This window comes from Eumetopias jubatus, unplaced genomic scaffold, assembly GCF_037043125.1.
Source record: "Eumetopias jubatus isolate StellerSeaLion01/CBP00866 unplaced genomic scaffold, mEumJub1_p1.0 scaffold_3, whole genome shotgun sequence".
NCBI lineage: Eukaryota > Metazoa > Chordata > Mammalia > Carnivora > Otariidae > Eumetopias > Eumetopias jubatus.
The window spans coordinates 194,633,863-194,645,775 of NW_028274809.1; the positions used below are offsets into that span (position 1 = coordinate 194,633,863).

Sequence of the window (11,913 nt, forward strand, 5' to 3'; positions counted from 1 at the left end):
TGAAGGACAGTTGCTGTCATTTCTCACCTTCCAGCAATTGGTATTCTTGTTTTTTGTAGTTTAGCATTTCTAATAGGTGTGCAGCACTCTGTCACTGTTGTTTAAATTTGTAATTTCCTAATGATAGCGGATGTGAGCATACTTCATGTGCTTATTATCTGTACATCTTTGTCCAGGCGTCATTCAGATATTTACTCATTATCAATTAGATTATTTCCTTTTTGTTGAGTTCTGAGAGTTTTTTGTGTATTTTGAATACAAATCCCTTGTCAGATATGTGTTTTGCAAATATTTTCTCCCAGTGTGTGACTCGTCTTTTAGTTTTCTGAGCAAGGTCTTTCACAGAGTAGAAGTTTTAATTTTAGAGGTTCATGTTATCAATTTTTTTCTTTTGTGGATTGGCCCTTCGTGTTGTGTGTTAAAACTCCTCACCAAAACTAAGGTCATGTAGATTTTCCTTTATGTTTTCTTTTTGATATTTTGATAGTTTTGCATTTTAAATTTATCTACAATTTTGAATGAATTTTGATATAAGTTGTTAAGTTTATATCTGCCTTTCATTTAAGTACATATGGTTTCCAATTAATTGTTCCTGTTTCTGGAGATGTCAGGGGATATTGGGCTCGATTTCAGTGTGAGTTTCCAGAATGTAATGGATTGCGCTGGATCCAGGGGAGGGGACAGGTGCCTCCACTGAACTGAGCGCACCGCATCTTGCACTGCCCCCACCGCCCGCAGGGGGCGCCCGAGTCCCGCTCCGCGGCCCGTGCGGGGCATGCGCGTCCCTTCTCACAGGAGCCGGACCTCCTCAGGACCCCCTGTGCGGGCTTCTGAAGGACGTGGGTCCGCATCCACACTGACAGGAGCCCAGCCTCCTTAGGACTCGCGGTGGAGGCCTGGGGGAGGATGTGGGGCCGCGTCCACACCGGTCCCCGCCGTGGAGGACGTGGGTCCGTGTGTACGCCGACAGGAGCCCGGCCTCCTCAGGACCGCGCGTGGGAGGAGGTGAGAAGCCGCCCGAGCGGGGACTGCTGAGGGGGTGCGTGCGCACAGGCCGCCGCGGAGGAAGGGCGCGCTGTGTAGACGGTGGGGCGGCCGTGGGGTCCCGCGGGGCCGTGCGCCGGGCGGCCGGGGCTCCCCTCTCCGGGCTCGGATCCGCTCTGGGGTCCGCGCGTCCGCGTCCACGCGCACCCGGCTTCGGTTCCTGGGGCTGCTCCCGCGGTCTGCGGTGCGGGAGCCGCCGCCGCGTTGTTCGTGCCCCCGGGCCCCGGCCCCGCGGGCTCCTCCCCGCGTCCGCACCGCGTCAGGGCTGTCGGTTCCGTCCGGGAAGTTCGGTGGCGCGGCGCGGACTCCGCGGGCGGCCGGGGGGGGGTAGGCGAGTTCGCGGCGTCCGCTCTCCCCTGAGCGCGGGGGGTCTGCCCGTCTCCGGGTGTCACCTCGACGCCTGAGGGGGGGGTCTGCCCGTCTCCGGGTGTCACCTCGACGCCTGAGGGCGCTGTCTGCCCGTCTCCGGGTGTCACCTCGACGCCTGTGGGGGGTCTGCCCGTCTCCGGGTGTCACCTCGACGCCTGAGGGGGGTGTCTGCCCGTCTCCGGGTGTCACCTCGACGCCTGAGGGCGCTGTCTGCCCGTCTCCGTGTGTCACCTCGACGCCTGAGGGGGGTGTCTGCCCGTCTCCGGGTGTCACCTCGACGCCTGTGGGGGGTCTGCCCGTCTCCGGGTGTCACCTCGACGCCTGAGGGGGGTGTCTGCCCGTCTCCGGGTGTCACCTCGACGCCTGAGGGCGCTGTCTGCCCGTCTCCGTGTGTCACCTCGACGCCTGAGGGGGGTGTCTGCCCGTCTCCGGGTGTCACCTCGACGCCTGAGGGGGGTCTGCCCGTCTCCGGGTGTCACCTCGACGCCTGAGGGGGGTCTGCCCGTCTCCGGGTGTCACCTCGACGCCTGAGGGGGGGTCTGCCCGTCTCCGGGTGTCACCTCGACGCCTGAGGGCGCTGTCTCTCGGGGTCAGAGAGCAGGTCTGTCAGCGGTCAGTGTGTGGTGCAGAAGGAGGAGGCAGCGGGGGGCGCTGTTCCGACGGGAAGTCCGCCGGAGAGAAGCAGGCTTCGCGGTGACGGCGGCTCGCTCCAGTTCCTGGAGGAGCGGACACCTGCGTCTTCCCCTTTGGGGCCTGTGACCGATGGGTGTCTGCTGTGGAGGCTTCCGACCCCGGGTCTGTGACTGACGGCCGTTCCCGTCCCTGACCCTGAGCGGCGGGCTCCCCCCTCCGGCCTCCCTGCTGGCGTCCCCAGTCCACGTTCCTGAGGTGCCCGTCTTGCATTTTCACAGTTCTAACCAGGTTTTGGGGGAGGGTTGTGGAAAATGGGAATTCCAGATCCCACTGCTTCTGCTGCACCCGAGACACAGGGGGCTGCTGACTGAATCCTCCCGCGAGTCTCTCGCTACCACGTGGCCTCCTTCAAGGGCCGGTGGGCTCTCCGCGGTGGGGGAACCGGGTCTGGGAGGGCGCGGCCTCCGTCACAGTCTGGTGTCGTCTCTGCTTCCGTGACCTGGTGCCGCCGTGGTGGTTTGAAGAGTCGTGGACTCTGCGGTGATTAAAGTGCGGTCAAGCGGTCACCGCAGCGCAAATACGCTTTATCTCCACACTCAGACCCCGGCTGTCGTCTCCTTACCACATTTACCACTGCACGCGGGGTGCTTCAGGGCGTGTTACCCCCGACGGGGACACTGTCCCGCGGAACCACCACAGAACCCTGACTGAGGAAATCATCGCGGTGCCCACGTTATAACCCAGACCACGGGCCCACTTCCGCTGTCGCCACCTGCCCCACGGGCTGACGTGTCCTTTCCATTCAGATCCACTTTTCTTCTTCTGGAACTGCTCCCGACACTTTCCCTTATTCGCACAACCCTTAGGGACTGAAGGAGCACAGATGGCCCCAATTGGAGTGGCCTTTTCTGTCTGGCTTCTGTCAGTGGGGCTGTTTTCAGTGGCCATCCCCGTCGTGACCTGCATCGGTCCCTCATTCCCGTTTTCACTGGGACTAAACATAGTCACAGTGACCCCTCAGAACGTGTCAGGTGCACAGTTCTCGGCCTTAGCTGAGTTCCCACGGGGGCACGTCGTTCTCCAGAACTTCTTCCTTCTCCCCGAGGGCGACTCTGTATGCAGGAGACACCAGCTCCCCGTCCCCCTTCCCCTCGTTCCCTGCAGCCACATTCTACTGTGTGTCTCAGGACACTTCATGTAAGTGGGACCACAGGGCGTCTGTCCTTCTGTGACTGGCTGATGTCGCTCAGCGTGATGACTTCCAGCTTCATGCGTGGTGTCGCCTGTGTCAGAGCCCCCTTCGTTTTTAAGGCTTTTTGGATGATTCATTGCTAGTGTATACAAATAAGAGAGATTTTTGTGTATTGATATTTTGTCCTGTAACTGTGCTGAATTAGGTAACTGGCTGTAATCATTTTTTGTTGATTCTTTAGGAAGCTCTATATAAGATGATGTCATCTCTGGTCTCTGAATAGACAGAGTTCTAGTGTTTCCTTTCACATGTGGATGCCTTCTTTCTTGGCTTATCCTTCTGGGTAGAACTTTCAGTCCAATATTGAGCAACAGGTGAAAACCAGCAACCTGCCCTTGTTCCTGATTTCAGAGTAGAGCTGTCCATCTTCAGACTTGAGCATGGTGTTTGCTAGAGATTTAATGAGAAAATTACTCCTTATTCCTGATTTCATGAGTATTTATATCAGCAACAGACATTGGACTTTGGTTAGAACATTTTCTACATGAATTAATATGACCACATGTTTTTATTTAAAAATTCATTGTGCTCTATAACATTGCTTGTTTCCCTCTATTGAAGAACTTTGAGGTGTTTGTGCAGAGCCACTTGCTTAGGGTGCGCAGTCTATTTATGAGCTCTTGGTTTTGCAATTCTTCTGATCTGGCTTCTTACATCTATTTTAAGAAAGGTACAGGAATGTATTTTGCTGATTTTGTGGGGTTGGTAATAGTGGTTAGGGCTAGGGTTAGGAGTTAGGGATTAGGGTTAGGGTTAGGTTCTCCCTGTCCTCTGCTGCACAGAACCCATTCTCCTCTGGTAACTAGAGTGATATTTTCAGAACATAACCTTTGGGCCTCTCTGTGGTCTGCTCCCCTCCTGCCCGTCCTCTCCAGCCTCACCTCTTCCACCACGGCCCACCCTTCTCTGGGCCACCCAAGTGTGTGGTCGTCCCACATGTGCCCTGGGCCTGACTACAAGCCTTTGCTTTTGCTGTGCCCTCTGCCAGGATCACTCTTCTATCCCCTGCTTCATATCTGGCTTGTTCCCCCATTGGCTGGGTCTGGACTTGCCCTCTGGTGACCTGACTCATGTTGAGTGTGCTTATCCCCTATTTAAATGTAGTGCCCGCCTTCCCTGTGTGACCAATTTACTAACCTGCCGGGTATGGGGCAGGCCCAGGGAAGTAGCCTTAGCGTCTGCACAAAAAAATCAGTCTCAGAGGGGCTCAGCACACTTGCTGATAATGGGGGAGCTGCTGTCCTCACAGGGGGGAGCAGGTAGTACCCTTAAAGGGGGACCAGCCATGGGACGTGGCTGGACAAGACTTCCAACCTTTTGGGGCCAGGGAGATGTAGACGTGGACCTGGAAGCTTACACCCTTGGATTCAAGCCTGGGGCCTAAGCAAGCCTCCTCTTCTTCCTGGTGTCGTCTTTTGCCTTCCCTGTCCACGGGCTGGACCTGATTCCTGATGTGGCAGAGTTTGAGGGTGACCCCTCCTAGGAATACCGGTGGCTTACTGAGCACCTTGTCAGCAGGATGCCCAGTAGCCTTGCAGGGAGGACCCTACAGGAAGTGGAGACAGGTCTGCGGGGGCCAGCGGCAGCCCACTCAAAGCAAAGTGGGACAGGTGGCCGGCCCTGCTGATTCTAGCTGCTCTGTAAGACATAGAAATGAGGGCTGTGCCCAAAGGTGCTTCCTTCCTGGAAGGTGGGGACGGGATCTGCAGGGGGGGCGGCCAGTGGAGGGCACCTGCAGGGTTTGCCCAGGAGCTCAGCACAGGGCGAGTGTTCCTGGCTCCAGCATGCTGACTGTGGGGCTGCATGGGTTTCCAGCCTCCAAAGCCTCAGGCTCCCCTTTGGAAGAAGGGGTGCTGATGGCCCCCATCTCTGGGAGCAGACATTAGGGAGGTCCTGCTGGCAGATTCACTCAAGAAGGTCAGGAGGTGGCTGTTGCTTAAAGCAGCCCGGGGCCTGCCCCCTTGACGAAGGTGCACACGTCCATGGCCCCCAACTCTGGTGTCCTGCTGCCAGCCTCTGGCAGTGACCCTGTTCCTGCCCTGTCCACTGCCCCTGTGGATACGTGGTCTTCCTGGAGCTGTTCCTGCAGACGGCAGAGAAGCACTTCATGGTGGGGCACGGGGTCACCTACTAGGTTTTCACCAATCAGCTGGCTGCCGGGCCCCGTGTGCCCCTCCGGGTGGGCTGGAGGGTGGTGGTCCTCATGGTGGACACAGGGTCACTTACTACGTTTTCACCGACCAGCTGGTTGCCGTGCCCCGTGTGCCACTCTGGGAGGGCCGGAGGGTGGTGGTCCTCAAGGTCTGCGGTGTCCTGCACTGGCAAGATGTGTCCATGCGGCACAGAGCGATGATCAGCCGCTTCCGCGAGCAGCGCTTCCTCTGACGTGGAAGACCTCGTGTTCGTGGACGTGGATGTGGGAATGAAGTTCTGGGACCGTGTGGGCATGGAGATCCTGTGCAGCCTCTTTGGCACCCCACACCCTGGTTTCTACTGGGCAGCCCACGAGGACTTTAGCTACGCGTGCTGGCCACAGTCCCAGACCCACATCCCCAGGGACCAGGGCAACTTTTACTACATGGGGGCCTTTATGGGGGATTGGTGGTGGAGGTTCCCCGACTGACCTCGGCCTGTCACCAGGCGATGGTGGTCAACTGGGCCAGTGGGAATGAGGCCATGTGGCCCGTTAAGAGCCACCCGAACAGGTACCTGCTGGACCACAGGCCCACCAAGGTACTGTCCCCAGAGGACCTGTGGGACCCCCGGCTGCTGGGCTGGCCCCCCCATCATTCCCCAGGTCATGAAGAAGCTGAGATCCATGGCTGTGCCTGAGAATCACCAGGACACCCAGAACTCATGAGGGGCTGTCCCCGGAGGAGCTATGGGATCCGCGGCTATTGGGCTGTCCCCTGAAGGACCTGTGGGACCCGCGGCTGCTGGGCTGGCCTCTGTCATGAAGAAGCTGAGATTCAGGCCATGCCCAAGAATCACCAGAACACACAGAACTCATGAGGGGCTGCCCCCAGAGCCCATGCAGGACCCGCAGTCATGCAGGACCCTCCCCTCGAGGACCTGTGGGACCTGAGGCTGCTGGGCTGTCCCCTGGAGGATCTGCGGGACCCGAGGCTGCTGGGCTGGCCCCCCATCATTCCCTGGGTCATGAAGAAGCTGAGATTTGTGACTGTGCCCAAGAATCACCAGGACATCTGGAACTCACGAGGGGCTGCCCCCGTCTCCATCAGGGGGTGCTGCCTTGAGCGGAGCCGTCAGAGCAGATTTCCTACTTCTGTCCCCTTGAGGGAAACTGTGGAGCCCAGCACTGCTTGCACGGGCACGCCAACGCCCCAGCCACCCCTCTGCTCCCCTCACCTTCCTCCTCAGCCTGAAGATGATCCCAGCCAGTCTGCAGCTTTGAAGACCTGTTCAGTCCGGATGCCAGGCACATACCCCGGGGGCCTCGGGCCTCACCTATACCCCATCTGTCCACGTCAGGTGCCTGCCCCCCTCCCCCAGCTGACCACCTGCACCTCCCACAGGTGTCCCCATCTCAGGAGAGGGAAACACCAAGTCCAGACCCTTGGAGTCCTCTGGGACTTCTTGCTTGCTACCAACTCTCCCAGCAGTGAAGTGGCTACTGGAGGACATTCAATGTCCAAAACATTTAAAGGCATACGTGAGTCTCTGCTGCCTAAGGCAATGGATAACAGTTGGGGCAAATAGAAACCAGGCAGAATCACCGGAAGAAAAGCTGAGGAATGAGGAGCTTTAGGGAAGAAGGGTCTGGAAGCTCTGACTGCCCCTACCTGACCTTCAGATGCTCCTCAGTTACTCCTGTGCCTCTGGTATCTTCCTGGAACCCTGACATGGCTGTTTTCAGACAGCTCGTCCAGCAGCACCCTCAGTTTCTGGGAGATGGATTTGCTGGAATCCGCAGTGTGTCCTGCTGCCCCACTGGGATCGCTTTTTGAAGGTGCATCGTCCGGGCCATCTGAGGAGCCAAGATCGTGGGTCTGTGACCTGGAGGGATTCTGAGCAGAACTGGTGGGATGGGAGGGCTGCAAGGCCCAGAGGCAGGTTTCCAGAAAGCTGTCTGGGGTCCCCGGCATCCTACCGTTTTTGAATCAAAGCCCTGAGATCTTTAAAATGCCAGCAATGTTACAGCATGGGCCAGAAAAGCAAATGTCTCTGTGCACCCAACCCCACCTAAACTATTGGCCATTTCTTGTCACTTGAGCTGAGGTCAAAGGATTGGGAGTCAGGGCTTGAGGAGGGTCCTGGGCCAGACTTTGTATTTGGGGGACAAAGGCCATCCAGACAAGCTTGTGCTGAGCCTGAGGAGGGGGTCTGTGTGGAGACCCCAGCTGCAGGCACTGCTGTCCACGGATGCCCCCTCAGCTTGCCCCAGTGCACCTGCTGCTAGGGGAGAGCCTGCCCCCTCCTCTCTGCCTGAGGGCTCTCTCCTGCACCAGGTGCCTCCTCTCCTGCCAGCCACTGCCATCCTGCAGCCTGGGAGGGTGGCTACCCCGAGTTCCTCCAGCTGCTGGGGGAGCACCTGCCCCCTCCTCTCTGCCTGAGGGTTCTCTCCTGCATCAGGTGCACCTCCTCTCCTGCCAGTCACTGTCAGCCTAGAGCCTCGGAGGGTGGCTACCCTGACACCCTCCAGCCCTGGGGACAGAGCTGCTGTGGGTGAGATGCGGTCTCCCAGCAGGCCTGAGAGCCAAGTCCCCACACTCTACTCCTGCAGGCTCACTGTGCCACATCCTCCCTCAGTCTCCCTGGGCCCAAGTCGTCCTCTGCTCGCGGACCATCCTTGACCCCGGCTCCACACGCTGGGACTGGGAGCAGGTCGTCTGGACCTTCTGGACTCTCGCTTCTGTGCCCATGACATGGACACAGTCCGGCCTCACAGACTGCTCAGAGGAGACCCAGCACAGGAAGATGCAGGCCACTGCAAGGGAGATGCCAAGTGACCCCAGAGGGAGCACACAGTCCTTGCAAAAAGCACCGGACTCACAGGACCCAGCGTGGGATGTGAGCGTCAGGCCAGGGGGCACAGGGAGTCCTGGTGGGGGTGGCCCTGGTGGGGAGGCCACGGAAGGGTCCCAGAAGAGGCAGGAGACAAGGAAGACGACAGGACAGAGCTTCCCAAGGAGGTTGATGGAAGGATCAGAGAATCGCAGAGACCCTTGGGAAAACCAGAGGCCCTGGCGATGTTGGCTGAAATGTGTCATTTGGTCAGAAAAGTTGGGTCACAACACCCCAGTTGACACTGGATGATTTACTCTTTGTTGGTTCTAGGAATCAGTAGGTACCTTCCATTAGAACTCACATCGCATGAAGTCTAGGATATACTTACTTTTCATCACTTTTCAGGACTGGATTTTTCTAGAGGAAGTGCTAAGCATGGGTCTCTCCATTCTTTGTGCAACTGGCCTGTGTTTTCAGGAGCAGATTCCTGGTGCTCATCACCAGTGCTAGCCCTGAGGACTGCCCCCGTCACTTCCCACAGCAGACGTGACCATGTGGGTTGGGGGGTGCTCACTGATGAAGCTCCAGTGCTCAGTACACAGCAGGGACCCCAGATCCTCTGCTGAATGAGGGAGGAAGGAGGGAGGGAGGGAGGGAGGGGGAGGGAGGGGAGGGTTGGAGGTGGGGAATGAATGAGGGAGAGAATGAATGAGGGAGGGAGTAAAACCACAGAAGCCGGGTCCATAAGTCAGGAGTCCTTATTTGGGGTGAGGTCCGAGGGCATCACAGCCCGGGCCCTGGATGGTGGCTTAGGGCACGTCCATCTGTCCTCCCAGTGCTGACCTTCCTTCTCCTTGGACCCGCTGTCATCCTGGATCCTCTCCCCCTCCTCCTCAAACAATTCTCAATGTTCCCAGGGGCAGGGTGGCAGGAGGGGTGGGTCTCAGGAGGGGCTTCCCGGATCCTGTGCCCCGGATGACACCGGGACAGTAGCTGCAGGGCATTCTATCATGAGAACTGGGACCGTGGATCCCATCCATCTCCTTGGGCATTAGTGTTGTTCCATTCCCTGCTCTCTCCAGCACCGCTGTGATGAACACTCCTGACAATAGGTGTGTGAAAAACCGAGCCAGAGGTTCTGGGGCTGAGTCTGAGGCTGAGGATGGGTGCACCTGTGGCCTGGGATGGGTGCTGCTCACTGTTCTCCCAGACAGGGGTGCCCGTCACCGTTCTCTCCGGGGGACCTCTACTTCCTCACGTTCTCCCCAGGGCTGCTGGTCCCCAGACCAGACACCTGCCAGTCTGAGGGTGACCAGCGCTGCCTCCATAGGGTTTCCTTTGCTGGAGTCCTTCCCCAGGAGCTCCCGCATCTCTGACTCATATTCCCTGCGTGCCTATCCTTCCGCCTTGGACTTGCATGTGTTTGGTCTCCGTCCCTGTGGAACCCAGTGACTTGGAGCGTGGTTTGGACCAGAGTCAGGTGAACCCTTTCTTTGGCCTTGGGTTGTGAGCAATGCTTTTGCCCTTTGTGGTGTGTCTTCCAGCTTTCTGCATTTCCCTGGTTTCTGTGTGGGTCTCAGGAGGAACCAGCCCTGTCCTGTCTGGGTTCAGGCTGTGGTGTCCCAGCAGGACCAGGGGTCTCGGCCCCGAGATTGTGCCCATAATTCCTAAAGTGGCCTCTATGATTCCATCTGATGTGTCATCCGTCAGGGATTTCAATATCAAATAAGGGAAATTTCATGACAAATAAACACAGAAGAAAACGAGTCCCCTTTGAAAATAGGAGGGCAGACACAAAGGCCCCTATTGTGTGATTCCACTTACAGAAACATCAGGAATAGGTAAAGGAACAGAGAGAGAAAGCAGCTTAGGGGTCACCGGGGTCTGGGCTGCAGGAGAAATGGGCAGGGAGGGCTTCTGGTTCGGGGACTCCTTTGGGGAATGAGATATTCTGCGGCAATGTTCTGGGGTGTGGTGGCACAGCGTTGGGCATGTACTTAATGCTCAAGACGTGTTCAATTGAAAACAAGTAATTTTATTTAAAACAAATAATAAACAGTATATAGGACATGGAAGGATAAAATAACAGTTAATATGTACCAGAGAGAAAGAACACAGGGGGAGGGGATGAAACAATCGGGCGGGGTCTTGGGTTCCGGGGATGGAACTAAGGGTGATTGTACGAGGAGCTCTCCCTGCAGGGCTGTGGGCTCCGGATGTGGCTGTGGGAGCCCTGCAGGAGCAGGAGTAGGGGCAGGGCTCAGGATAGGGGCAGGGACAGGGGCAAGGACAGAGATAAGGGCAGGGGCAGGGGCAAGGAGAGGGACAGGGTCAGCAGTAGTGGCAGGTGCAGGATCCAGGGCAGGAGCAGGGACAGGATCTGGGTCAGGGGGAGGAACAGGACCACTGGCAGGGGCAGGGGAAGGGGCAGCGGCTCTGGCAGGAGTACAGACAGGGGCAGGAGCAAGGGTAGGATCTGGGTCAGGGACAGTGGCTCTGGCAGGGGCAGGAGCAGGAACAGGGGCAGGAACAAGAGCACAGGCAGGGGCAGGGGCTGGGGCAGGGGCAGAGGCAGGGGTAAGGGAAGGGGCGGGAGCAGGGTCAGGATCTGGGTCCGAGGCAGGGGCAGGGGCTGGGGTGGGGGAAGGGGGAGTGGCAGGAACTGTAGCAGGGGCAGGGGCAGGGGCTGGCGCAGGAGCAGGTGCCAGTTCTTCCTGGACAGCACCAGGCTCTCCGTGGGCAGGTGCCGGGTCACCTGCCGGCTCCTGGTCTCCTCCTGAGGTCACTGCAGGCACCAGCCCTCCCTCCAGATCCGGCTCTAGCTCCTCAGGTGGTGGAGCAGCTGTGAGAGGAGAAAAGCTCACCCATATGCCTGCTCTCCGTGGGCCTTTGCAGAGACAGAGCCCAGCCCAGGGCCTCCCAGAGAAGCCACAGCCGGGAAGGAACCTTCACGGGGTCGTCTCCTCAACTGCAGTCCACCCGCTGTGTGCTCTGTGCCCAGTCGTTGGCCCCACACCAGCCTCTGGGGGCTCCTCCCTTGTGGGGCCGCACCGACCCATCCCCACACACCACAAACACCCAGCCCCAGCCTTCTCACCCTCGGCCTCGGCCTCCACCTCTGTGGGCTCCGGCTCCTGGACCACTGTCTGGTGGACAACCACCTGGGACGGTGGTCCGCGTGGTGTCGGAGGTCTTGCCTGGCAATCCCCAGCACCTGTTTTTCGGGATGCCTGTGGGGTCAACCCCTCTGTCAGGGAGGAGGGCACGTCTGCCAGCTGCTTCTCCATGTCCTCCGTGGCCTTCTGCAAAGACAGGGACCGGTAGCCGGCCCCAAGGCATCACAGCCCTGCCCGGCCATTAGCACTGTCCTCCTGCCTAGTCCCCCTGCTGCTCCCAGATCAGACACACACCTGTGCGCGCACAGCCCTGCACCCGGGATGCAGTGACCCATCCCTGCAGGGCTATCGGGATAAACCTTGGGCAGAAGGGGCAGCGCCCACACACCCCATCCCACACAGCCAGCCTTGACCTTGAACATGAACTGCCCACTGGGTATCTGACCCCTCAACAGCCTGCTCCTGCTCGGGGTGGCCCCACCCCCATGACCCCTCTTTACACACACACTCACACACATATGCATACACTCA

The 11,913-nt window shown here is 58.3% G+C and overlaps 1 pseudogene; it reads left to right on the plus strand.

Moving 5' to 3' along the window:
• The first annotated feature begins 5,351 nt into the window (after positions 1 to 5,351).
• LOC148164789 (histo-blood group ABO system transferase 2-like) lies at positions 5,352 to 7,718 on the plus strand (annotated as a pseudogene).
• The last annotated feature ends 4,195 nt before the right edge of the window (positions 7,719 to 11,913 follow it).